Raw genomic sequence first — 12,970 nt, 5'->3', positions numbered from 1 at the left:
CTAACCAGATAATTTTTTTTTTTTTTTTTTTTTTTTTTTGAGACGGAGTCTTGCTGTGTCACCCAGGCTAGAGTGCAGTGGTGCGATCTCGACTCACTGCAACCTCCGCCTCCTGGGTTCAAGCAATTCTCCTGCCTCAGCCTCCCGAGTAGCTGGGACTACAGGCGCCCACTACCACGCCCAGCTAATTTTTGTATTTTTAGTAGGGATGGGGTTTTGCCATATTGGCCAGGCTGGTCTCGAACTCCTGACCTCGTGATCTGCCCACCTCGGCCTCCCAAAGTGCTGGGATTACAAGTGTGAGCTACCGCGCCTGGCCCAGATGAGAATTTTTGGTAGTTCAAGGCCGCACAAAAGCTCAAGATGAACCTAGTCACCCACCTTTCCAACAGTAAAGACCAAGGAATGCATCACAGGGTGATGGAGTGTTAGGCTGGAAGGGACTGCAAATAACTGAGGCTCCCACCACCCCTCCCCATCCTCTACTCACAGTGGACATCATTAACCTCTCTCTTTCCCATCAAGGTCAGACTTAGCCTCAGAGTCCCTCTCAACACAGGGCACCAGCACCAGCTGATGAGAAACAGCTCATGAGCTAAAACTGACTTGCTGTCTCTATTCTAGCCTGAGCCTTTTATTTTGCAGAACAAGAAATCAAGGCCCAGAATGGGGGAAAGATGCACCAGGGTGACATAAAAAATTGGTGGCAAAATCACTGCTTCAACCCTAAGTCCCCTAACTCTCAGGTCTCACGTCACCTATTGGGTGCTCCCTCCCCACCCTTCACCTGGAAGAAAACCCAACTCACCGAACTGATGAATCTGAGCCTGGTGTTCCGCATCACAGGGGGCTGCCTCCCAACAGCACACCCCTAGGGCATTTGCACAAGGCTTCAATTGACTTCTGCCAAAACACCAATTTTCAAGAAATGAGGTGAAGGCAATCAGGGCAGGCTCCCAGGAGGAGGCGATGTGATAAAAGGGTCTGGAAGGGAAGAGAGGAGCTTAGAGGAAGGGCTAGGTAAGGCATCTACCCTCAAGGGCTTCCAGTAGATTGTGGCATAAAAAGATAGACTTTGAAGAAGCTGTGTGACCTTGAGCAAATCATTTAAACTCTTCAATTCTCCATTTCCTCTTGTAAAATTTTTACAACTCATGGGCCCCCTTAATGTTCCTTTAGGTACTTGGATGTCAAGCTGCTGAAGACCCACAACTTTGAGATTTTTAAATACATGTACAGAGACTTGGCCAGGACCAACTGCTAAGGAGCTCTAGACCCTATCCTTCCTTCCTCCAACCTCCCTCTGATTAATGGGGTCTGTGTCCCTCCCCAGACACTCTGTGACATGCCAAGCAGTTGGGAGACACACTCCTGGCTCTACCCCCAGCCATGTGATCCTGAGCAGGTCCTTCAGCTTCTCTGAACCATTCCCTCCATTCCCTCCTCTACAAAACGAGTCTAATCACCACCTGGGCCCTCCCTGACTCTCCCGGCTGGACTGGGGTCAGATGAGACAAAGAGGAGCAGAAAGGCAGAGTGAATGAAACACATGCTCTGCAGGCAGACAGACTTAAGTGCAAAACCTAGATCTGCCACTTACAAGCTGTATGATACAGGGCTTCCTTAACAAATCCCCTGAGCCTAATGCTCCTCATCTCTAAAGTGGGGACGATAATGCCTGCTTTAGGATTCTTACATAAAACATTATAAAACAAGGATTGGGATGTGGTAAATGATCAGTTGGGCAATTACATTATTATTACTAATAAGATTCCTTTATAAATCGTAAAGGATTGTCCAGTTGTTAGTTCTTATTGGTCTGGAGTCCACACCAGGTGCAACCACTGCAGGGGAAGGCCCAGAGACTAGGAGCATCGCCTCCTACCACAGCCCTGAGTGCTCCAGAAGTCTGGGATCAGGGTCCCTGCACTTTTCAGTTGAGGTGAGAGGTGGCGCATGAAGCTGTGCCAGCATCTCAGCTCCTGACCCCTTGCTGGATGCTGGGTCTGGCATCTAAGACCCCTGGCCCAAACCTAATCCAGCACCAGGACGGCCCATCGCATCACCTGTGCCAATCTGTGCCCCTGTCAGAGGCCAGTGCCTGCATTCACAGAAGGGGGAAAGGGGCTCCTTCGGCTCTAGTCTCTCCTGTCCCCACTCAGGGAGAGGTGGGCGGGTGATGGGTTGGTAGGTGGTTGTGGTGGGGAAGGCAGTCTGTGCCAAGGAAGCACACCCAGCCAGCGTGGGCAGCACACAGCGGCGGCTCCTCTCCTAGTTGTGCAGACCTTTGTCTCCCCGAAGCCAGGCTGGCACGTGCATGCACAGACACACACACACACACACGTGCACACACACATGCAGGAAGAGACATGGGGCACAGAATTCCAAAGGTGTGATCACACAGACTCATGTCAATGATACACACTTAAAGACGCAATCACATGTGCACACCACCCCCCACCAAGACACTCATACACACAGAGACACACAGAAGCAGCCACGACAGCCATAGTCGTTCACAGACTCACATGTGTACACACCTGCAAACACCCACACACACCCTCCCCATTGGGCCCCTGCCCAGTCCAGAGAGGCAGGAAGAGCCCCATGGCTCCGTGGGCAGGGAAGCAGGAAGCATCTTACCCTGAGCCGTGGGCTCCCTTGGCTAAGGCACACACCCCACCACTGAGCAGGTGTGTGCGAGCTTGAACACGTGCACAAGGTGTGTGCAAGCTTGAACACATGCACACTCATACACACCACAGCCCCCAATCTCACTCGCCTGGCCCCCATCCTCGCCAGACCGGACAAAGGAGCTCATCGGTGAGGTTTGTGGTGAGGAGAGGAGAAGGCTGGCAGGGAGCAGCTGCTGTCACCATGGCTACCAGGCTGACCCACTTCTCCTCCACCCAGCCTGGCCCACCCAGCCCGGGCAAGGCAGGGACAGGCAGCTTTGGGCAGGGTGGGCCCTCTCCCATCAGACACAGGAAAGGGGTAGCCCCCTGAGGGTATGGTAAGGGATGGGTTGAGAACCCCAGAGAGGCTGGATACTGTGTAGGAAGGCAATACAGACTCCAGACATACCTTGAGGGGAGTGGGGTGCTGAAGGCATGGTCCCTGCAAGACCTACAAGACTGAGCCCCTGATGTTCCCCCAGGGCCTCAGGGCACCACATGGGCCCTAGATACATTCTCAGTCACAGTCCTCATGGCAGTGCAGGGGATGGGGTGGTCGGACTCAAACCACAACTCTAAGGACTCAGAACACACAAGGGTAAGGCAGACCCAGGGCTGGGTGAGCCATGTCTCCCATTCAGAACAAGGTTCCTGAAGGCTCCACTAGGGGCCGCTGGGGTCACCCAGCAGCCATGCCCCCTTCCCAGGACAGGGTCACCATGGGCCTTCACTGGGCTGGGGGCTCCTGAGGACAGGGCTGTGTGTTCTTCCTCAGAAGCAGGGACTTGAAGGAACAATACAGCCTGAGTCAGTTTTGGGAGGAGCCAGCCTACAAAGCAGAATGAATCTCTCCTGCTTGACAACCTCCCTTAGCTTCCCATTTCCTGCAGGACAAAGGAGAAGGCCCTTGCCAAGGCCCACAAGCCCATGTGAACTGGGGACTGTCTTCCTCTCCTATCTCCCAGCCCATCCCATGCCTCTTGCCCCTACTCTGTATTCCAGCCACACTTGCTTCTTTTCAGTCCTCAAAAGTACCACCTTGGGCCGGGCGTGGGGCTCATGCTTGTAATCCCAGCACTTAGGGAGGCCAAGGCAGGTGAATCGCGTGAGCCCAGGATTTTGAGACCAGCCTGAGCAACACGGTAAAACCTCGTCTCTAAAAAAAAAAATACAAAAATTAGCCTGATGTGATGGCACACACCTGTAGTCCCAGCTACTCGGGAGGCTGAGGTGGGAGGATGGCTTGAGCCTAGGAGGCAGAAGTTGTAGTGAGCCGAGATCGCAACACTGCACTCCAGCCTGGATGACAGAGCCAGACTCTGTCAAAAAAAAAAAAAAAAAAAAGAGCCACTTAGCCACTTTGTCTCCTGTCTGCCTGGCATACCTTCTCTGCCCCCACCCCCATGATCTGGTGGCCCCAAACTTGTCTGTCCTGCCACCTTTGCCTGGCTAAACCCTATTCTTGGCTCAATCCAAGTTTGAAGGTCATTTCCTAGGACAGTCTTCCCAGATAAGGTTAATCCCCATAACTCCCTTTGTACTGTCCCTGTGTGTTATAAGTTGAGTTGTGTCCCCCCAAAAACTGTTGAGGTTCTAACCTCCAGTCCCTCAGAATGTGACTTGGTTTGGAAACACGGTCGTTGCAGATGTGACAAGTTAAGATGAGATCATGCTGGAGAAGGGTGGGTCCCTCATCCAATATAACCAGTGTCCTTATAGGAAGGTGGCCACGTGAAGACAGACACGGGGAGAGCGCCATGTGCCGATGGAGGCAGAAATGGGAGTGACGCGTCAATGCGCCAAGGAACGCCAAGGATTGCCACCTGTCACCAGAAGCCAGGGGAGAGGCACAGAACAGATTTTCCCTCACAGCACACAGAAGGAAACAATCCTGCCAACACCTGATTTTAGACTTGTAGCCTTCAGAACTGTGAGAGTCTACATTTCTGTTGTTTTAAGCCACCCTGTTTGTGGCACTTTATTGCAGCTTCCCTAGGAAATGAACACACTGCTGTTCCTAACTTGTTCCGTACTTCTCTCCCACACCCCGCCCCCTGGCTGTGAGCTGGTTAAAAATAGGAACCTTGTCGTCGTCTTCACCCTGAATCCCTAGTACCTGGCACAGGTCTGGCATATAGCAGGACTCAGTAAATATTTGTAGAATGAATGAATGGCAACCTAAAACATTAAATTAGCAGTATTTATAGCACTGTGAGTCATTTTTATTTTCTCCATGTGACATACTGTGTTTTCTAAAGTTACTACTTAAGAAACTGTATTAATGTTATAATAAAGAAAAAAACCAAAACCACATATTTTTCTTTTCAAAACATACATTAAAGTAACAGGCATTTCCACCAATGTGTGTTTTGTGAAGAGGGAAAAGTTCTTCTATCTGCTTGATAACTGCTTTTTTATTGATTAATTGATTCCTCCTCGTGTCACTAAAGTGCTTTCTGGAGTCAGATTTACAGAGCTTGAGCTCTGGGGCCTTGCAGGGTATAGATTATGGGTGGGAAAGGGCCAGCCAGGGTACACATTCTTCTCAGCCATCTCCACCATTCGCCCCTCCCTTGGCTTGTAGGATGTGGCTAGATGTGGCACCTGTCTCCTTACAGGGGCTGCTAAACTTGGCACTGGAGAATACCACTACTCCTGGCCAAAGGTGACTCCCCAAACAGAAGCAAGATTCCGTCCTCAATGACCACACCATCCAGTGCTTATCAAACTGCAATGTGCAGGTGAATCACCTGGGGAGCTTGCTCTGATCCATGGGTCACAGGTGAAGCCTGAGACTCTGCATTTCTAAGAAACTTCCAAGTGATGCCCAAGATGCTGGTCCATGGACCACCCAAGGCACTGAGAGGTGAAGAGACATTGCTCTGGTTGTTCTGCAGAAACAGTGAACACTTCAGGGTGGGGGAGACCAGAAAAGGCATTACCCCAGTAGTTGCACCTCAAAAGATAGGTGAGGTTTTGGAGAGGAGAGGCAGAGGTGGCTCTAAAGGAAAGAGGCGGCAACTACTGGGAAGGCCCAGGGAGAAAACGCTGTGTTCAGAGGCTGGCGAACACAGCAGTGCAGTTGGAGAGGAGGTAGGTACAACTGCGGAACAGAGGGCTGGAAAGATAGGCTGGGAGCAGCCAGTGCAGGGCTCTGAATGTGGGGCTAAGAAGCTTGGCTTTCATCCTGTAGGAGTGAAATCTGACATGATTTAGATGTAATGCTTTACAGAGATCAATCTGAGACTGAGTGCAGAATCAGAAAGAAGCCTGACAGCAGAAGAGCAGCCAGGAGGCTGCTACATCCATGCAGGAAGAAGGGCTGCACTGCTTCAGAAAGTGAGGTGCGAAGAGGAAACGGGGCCAGGAGTCATGGGTGGGGTTAGGGGATTGCCTAGAGTGAGTGAGGGGACAAAGTAGGGAAAAGGGAAAAAATGAAATCCAAGGTGATTTACAGGAAGGATGGGGGTGAGAGGTGCCATCAGCAGAGCTTGAGGTCCTAGCAGAAAAAGCCTGGCTTAAGGAGAAGATGAATCCCCAGTTTAGTCCCGATGGGTCTGAGATAATGCTGCAACTCCCACATTCAGGTGTTGGCCAGGTAAGCTGATTCACGAGCGCTCAGGAGAGCAAGGTGAGTAGGCAGGATTTGGGTGTGTTCTCCAAAGAAAAAATGGGGTGTGGAAAGGAAGGAGAATGCCCAGAAGAGAGCAGAGAGTGAGGAAAGATTGAGAGGTAGTACCCACAGTTAGAGGTAGGAGGAAGATGGAGCCAACTGAAGGAGGGAGAGTCCATGGTGAAGAGTAGGAGAGGAACTCACAGAAGATGCCATGAATATACAGATGGCCAAGCTGGAAGGCCTACAACACCCTGATATTGAGACCGAGAAGAGGCCTGCCCAGCTCAGGATGCAGGAGGGAGGCTAGGGCGGCACCCTGACTCCCTTCCTAAGGCACAGGAGAAGCCCAGGCCTGAAAGGAGCACAGCTGGAATGGAAAGCAGAATTTGGACTGAAAGAAAAGGGGGCTGGATGCATTGGGGAGGGTTTGGGCTGTGGCGGGAGCCCGGGGCTCTGAAGCACTTATTCCAGCTCAATCCTAGTACAGGAAGGACAATTTCCACACATGCAACTACACACACACTTACATGTCCACATGATTGGGGAACTCCCAGGGCAGAGCAGAGGCGACTGGGAAAAGGTCTTTGGATCAAAGCCTTATTACCGGTGAGCACATAATTTATCATCCACCTGGGACCCTTGTGAGAATGAGCAGGGACAATACTCACAATCACACTGGACCGCAGGTGAAAATGAGGACTGTGCCAGGCAAACCCAGCCATATAGTCACCCTAGCTGGTGGATACTGGATCTCAATAAGATACACATTTGGTTCCTCTGCTCCCCCTTCCTAGATGCGGGATAGCAGAAGGGAAAGGCAGGCTCATCCTGAGAGGCAGGGGCCCCAGCAAAGGGTGTTGGTGGATGGGACAATCTCTCCCCCTCCCACACCCTCGCTGGGGGAGACACGGCAGTACCACGGACAGCGGCTGGCGACTCGCTCCCAGTCCCTCCCCCGCCTGCCCTCCCATCTCCTCCCCTCCCCTTCCCGCCCCTCCCCCTCCCCGCCCCTCCCCCGCGCCGCTGACGAGGCCGGATCAATATTTCATGGGGGGAAGGGGCTCCAGTTACCAGCCCCGCGCCAAGCCGGAAGGCGCCGCCCGCGCCTGCTGCCCACCCTGGGGACCCTCCTCAGAAACCCAGCACAGGCTCGGCCCCAGGCCAGAGAGACACCGCCCAAAGAGGTGCACGCATTCCCTGCAACCTCTCCACCCCCGGACCCTTTCAGGGCACAAAGACCCGCGCGCAAGCCATACACCTCCGGTTGGCCACTCCGACGCGCCACAGAGCGAGATGCACGCTGTACAAAGAAGATGACGTACACAAAACAACAGGCACACACCACACCCAGCAGGCAATCCACCTAGACAGGCACTCACAGGGCACACACATGCACACAAAAACACACCTTGTGCACCACAGACTCACATGGCATGGAGATGCAGCTACCACAGACTCACACACATCACACAGACCCACAACACACCCTGCCACACACACAAACTCGCACGCTGCAGAAAAACTCCCTCGCAGAGAACTGCAGACATATCGCATGAAGATACATTCACCACAGACACACACACACACAGTGCACACACAATATGCCCTCAGAGACCCTCAGACATATCTGTGAGTTACCTAGCTACATTTGCCAGGGACACACACACACACTTAAACTCTCTCATACATACACACACACATTATGCCTTCACAGAGATCCTCAAACATTCACCATGGACACACAAGCACACACCCCACACTCTACCCAGGCCCTCCATCCTCCTGGTGCCCAGGCCACCCTTCCCACTGTGAACATGGGACTAGGGAGGGGGCAGACAGGACTTCCCTCCCTCCTTGCCATCTGCCTTCTCTACTTTGGCCCTGCTCATGGGCCCTGAGGATAAATCCACTGTGTCCTCCGAGGCCCCCTGGGGTCTGCTGCGAGGTCCCAGGGACAAGCAGTCGGCACAAAGCGGTGGGCAAAGCGGGGAGTAGGGGAAGAGGGACCTATGAGACTCCGAAGCCTTCTGCTTCACTGTCCCTGAGCCCCAAGCTCTGGGACATGAAGCCCCAGGGGCAGCCTTGCCCTTACCTGTGGCTCCCAAAGCTTCACTGCTCCCTAGGCCTCCCTGAGGCCTGTGTTATACATAGGAAGCAGAAGAACTGTAGGGTATGCAGCCCCTACTCCCCCCAGGAGGTCTCAAGTCCTGGCCTCAGAGATGAGGGGGCATCCTACCACATCCAGACACCTTATCTCCATAAGCCCCCCTCCCAAGCAGGTTGTGAAAACAATGGCACAAATTCTCCTGTGTGCAGGGAAATCATGGCAGGATCCTCCAAAAGAAGCCCAAGCCAGGGTTCAAGGTGAGCAGAAGAGAGCAGGCCAGCGCAGCAGGGGGAGACCCCTAGATTTGTTGGGCAGGTGGAAGGGACCTTCAAAATTATCTAGGTCAACAGCACACATTTCCGACATCCCCATACCACTTCCCAATTTTGCATTAAGTGCATAACACTGTGTGTCACCTCAATGATTTCTGGCAAATCTACAGACTCCTAGGCTGGGCACAGTGGCTCACACCTGTAATCCCAACACTTTGGGAATCTCAGGCAGGCAGATCACTTGAGGTCAGGAGTTCAAGGCCAGCCTGGCTGATATGGTCAAACCCCGTCTGGATGGTCAAACTAAAAATACAAAAATTAGCCGGGCATGGTGGCACGCACCTGTAATCCCAGCTACTTGGGAGGCTGAGATAGGAGAATCGCTTGAACCCAGGAGGCAGAAGCTGCAGTGAACTAAGATCGTGCCACTGCACTCCAGCCTGGGCGACAGAGACTCCGTCTCAAAAAACAAACAAACAAACAAAACAAATCTACAGACTCTTGTACTGTTTATTACTTATTTTCTTTAAATTGACACTCTGGCTAGGGGCAGTGGCTCACACCCATAGTCCCAGCTATTTGGGAGGCTGAGGTGGGAGGATCACTTGAGTCCAGGAGGTCAAGGCTGAGGTGAGCCAAGAACAGGCCTCTACACTCCAGCCTGAGCGACAGAGTGAGATCTAGTCTCGATAAACAAACAAACAGATAAAAATAAATTGACACTTTTAACTTTAATGCAACTATTTTCAATAGAAACCATGTTATTACTATAAATGGAAAGCCAGTATCACTTTTAATAAATAGAAAATGACAATAAAACAAACACAGTAAAAACAGTTATGTTATTATGTTTTAGCTATATGGAGTTGCCAGGCAATGTTCTGAGCCTAGCCTGAGAGCTCTCTGTTAAAAAGGGAGGGCAACCAGTGTTGGAAAGTTGTTAAAGACACATTAGAGGCCGGGCGCGGTGGCTCACGCCTGTAATCCTAGCACTTTGGGAGGCCAAGGCAGGCGGATCAACTGAGGTCGGGAGTTCATGAACAGCCTGACCAACATGGAGAAACTCCGTCTCCACTAAATATACAAAATTAGCCGGGCGTGGTGGTGCATGCCTGTAATCCCAACTACTGGGGAGGCTGTGGCAGGAGAATCTCTTGAACCCAGGAGGCAGAGGTTGTGGTGAGCTGAGATTGCGCCATTGCACTCCAGCCTGGGCAACAAGAGCGAAACTCCGTCTCAAAAAAAAAAAAAAAAAAAAGACACACTAGAAACTACACTGACATGTTCTCCCTTGGACAATCTTGGACTTGATAACGTTGAGAGGGAACCAACTTTCTCACTATGTGAGCTAATGTTAAGAAATGGCACTGAAAGTCATCCCCGGTCCCACTCCACATATTGGGAAGCTCTAGGCTTGTCCACCTCTTGCAGGAGTTCGGGCACAGTGGCCCGCTAGTGCCCTGTTGCTACAGCCTATTCTGGTAATAACAATCTTTTAGAAATTCCTTGGTCCTTTCCTATTCACAAATTGTCATAACGGCCACCATCTAATATGAGCCTCAGAGCAGGAATTATCATCCCCGTTTCTGAATGAGAAATGTGAGGCTCAGAAAGGATGAGATGTGTCCATAGTCACAGAGCTAGCTACACAGGGGAGATCCACACGTCAGAGACTTGACGTCCACCCAGACACCTTTTCTACTCTACCTGCATCCATCTGTTCCACAGTTGGCAGCCCTTGCTGGGCAGTGGGGAAAGAGGCAGGATGGTAACCTGCTATCTGCCCGTGAGACCTTCACAATCCCAAACAGCAAGCAGACAAATCAGCAAATCACCGAGATTAAGAGAGGTGAAGAGCTTTAAAATCTAGCCTGTAAATGCCTAAACTGCAGTTTCCTTGTCTGTAAAATGAGATGACAGACTGGGTGTCGTGAATCACACCTGTAATCCCAGCACTTTCAGAGGCCAAGATGGGAGGATTGCTTGAGCCCAGGAGTTGGAGACCAATCTGGGCAACAGGGTGAAACCCTGTCTCTACAAAAAAATACAAAACTGAGCTGGGCATGGTGGCATGAACCTGTGGTCCTAGCTACCAGGGAGGCTGAGGTGGGAGGATTGATTACCTGAGCCCAGGAGTTCAAAGCTGCAGTGAGCCGTGACCCAGCCATTGCACTCCAGCCTGGGTGACAGAATGTGACAATGTCTCAAAAAAAAAAAAAAAAAAAAAAAATTAGCCAGGCATGGTGGTGTGCACCTGTAGTCCCAACTTCTTGGGAGGATCATTTGAGCCTAGGAAGTTGAGACTGCAGTGAGCCGTGTTCAAGTCACTGCACTCCAGCCTGGGCAACAAAGTGAGACCTTGTCTCTAAAATAAAATAAAATTTATATGTTTTAAAAAAATAAAATAAAATGGGAATAATAATAGTACCCATCTTATAGAAGTGAAGATTAAATGAAATGTGTGAACACAATGTCTGGCACAGAGTAAGTGCTTAAAAAAAATGTTTATTACCAGGGAAGTACAAAGAACAGAATCAATACAGGTCAAGAATGAGTGACAGGGGGAAGGTGAGGTAGACATGGTTTGGTTTTTCACTGATGAAAAGAGTTACATCTTGGAGGATGAAGATTTTCGTGGGGAAAAACTCTTCTGCCTGTTCCTGCCTTCCTCTTCCCTCTCTCCTCACTCCAAAGCAAGGTGAGAAAATTCAGGCTTTCTTCTCCCTCTCTCTCCTCAGGCCTCTGAATGACATTTGACAGGTTCTTCAGAGCCTGTCCTGAGCACTGCTGCCCAGGAAAAGACTCCCCTTTAAGTCACAATTCCAGGCCTTTTTTCTCCAGCTGCTGTCCAGATGGAAGTTTGGGGCTCAGGCCCAACTGCCTGCACCCACATCGGCACTCTAAGAATTCCAGGAGATGTGTTTGGAAGCTAACGAAGATCCCCCTTCTCTGAGCGGGGCACTGAGAACCATGTTTGCATGTCTCTTTGATCCTTCCCAGTAGGCTACAGATGACTGGACCAGGGTGGGCACCTGCCTCACTCTGAGCCAATCAGATCCTCTCCTGGGAGTTTGGGATTGGATCTGCCAAGCCCCAAGTTCTCTCTCTCCATGTGGCTGAAACCAAGGGACACAATACAGGAACTATAGGTGGCTTGGTGCCTGAAAAGGCAGAGATATCCAGTCTGTGGAGACAGAAAGGCAGGGTGCAGAGAATGGCTGCTTCAAGTTCCCTTGGCCCTCCAGGTCCCGCCTTCCTGAAGCTAATGGTTTTCCTTCCCCTTAGTTCCAGGGAATCCCTTCTGTCCTTGTAATAAGCCCTTCTTTATTACTGAAGCTGGTTTGAGTGGGTTTCTGTATATAAGCAAAGACCTAATTAAGACAAGAGAGAAGCTGGGAGCCGGAGGTACGCAGATGAACAATCCTGAAAAAATAATCACTGTGCCTACGTCGGAGAAGCCCAGTGCAGTGGGAGACAGCGAGTAAGAGATGTAGACTTTGCACAGATGTGGCAGAGGGAGGGTGGGCTAACTCTGCCTGGGGAGGAGCGGAAGGGCTCCACAGGCTTCACAGCGAAGGTAGCAGCTGAGCCGATTTTGAAGAATTAAGGACGTTCTCCATGGAGACAAAGTAGGGGTGGGGAGGCATTACAAGCAAAGGGAACAGCAAGTGCAGACGCACAGAGACCCAAAACAGCCTGGTGTCTTAGAGGGACTGGAGTTCAAAGTGTGGCGGGGAAGCAGGGAAGACAGGCAGTCAGGCGCACATCATAAAGGGCTTTGAATACCATGATAAGAAGCCGAGGCCTTTTCCTGTGACAGGGAGCTATTGAAGTATTTTAAGTAGCAGGGGGTGACGGGGTCAGTTCTGTGTTTTAGAAAGATTGTTCTGGGGCTGCTTGGAGAAAGGGCTGGAAAAGGCAGGCCTGGAGGCAAGGACCAGTTAGGAGGCTGCAGCACTCCTCATCTAGTCCCTTCATTCATCTAACAGCTCACTGTGTACCTACTATGTGCCGGGGTGAGGCAAAACGGATTCCTGAGCCCACAGAGTTCACAGCCTAGCATGAAATAGACATGATGGAAAAGCGATTTGAGTGTGCTGAATGTTATGAAGAAGTACAAGGTCCTCTGGAGCAGGGTGCTGTTTACTGTCTGGTTTTTAGGCTTCCCTGCGGAAATGACGTTCGAGCTGGTATCTATCTGAAGGATAAGTAGGAGTTAGCAGGGCCCCAAGAGGGGGCGTGCATTCCAGGATTGGGGACAACACGTGTGGAAGTCCTGCAGCTGAGGGAGAGTGGCAGA

At 51.2% G+C, this 12,970-nt stretch overlaps 1 protein-coding gene across 5 annotated transcripts in view; it reads right to left on the bottom strand.

Moving 5' to 3' along the window:
- The window catches only part of RIMS3 (regulating synaptic membrane exocytosis 3), a 71,559-nt gene that overhangs the window by 52,694 nt on the left and 5,895 nt on the right, over positions 1-12,970 (bottom strand). For 3 of the 5 annotated variants that reach the window (XM_034962367.2, XM_003815429.5, XM_034962375.3), the window contains exon 2: positions 809-984. The gene's annotated coding sequence lies outside the window, so the exon portion shown is untranslated. Of the gene's footprint in view, positions 1-808; positions 985-3,876; positions 3,995-12,970 lie in introns of those variants that run through there. The other 2 variants (XM_055094768.1, XM_034962368.2) reach the window with 2 other exon arrangements.

This window comes from Pan paniscus, chromosome 1, assembly GCF_029289425.2.
Source record: "Pan paniscus chromosome 1, NHGRI_mPanPan1-v2.0_pri, whole genome shotgun sequence".
In the NCBI taxonomy this organism is placed as follows: Eukaryota; Metazoa; Chordata; class Mammalia; order Primates; family Hominidae; genus Pan; species Pan paniscus.
The sequence above is the reverse complement of the archived record's forward strand: the minus strand, read 5'-3'. Positions and strand labels throughout refer to the sequence as shown.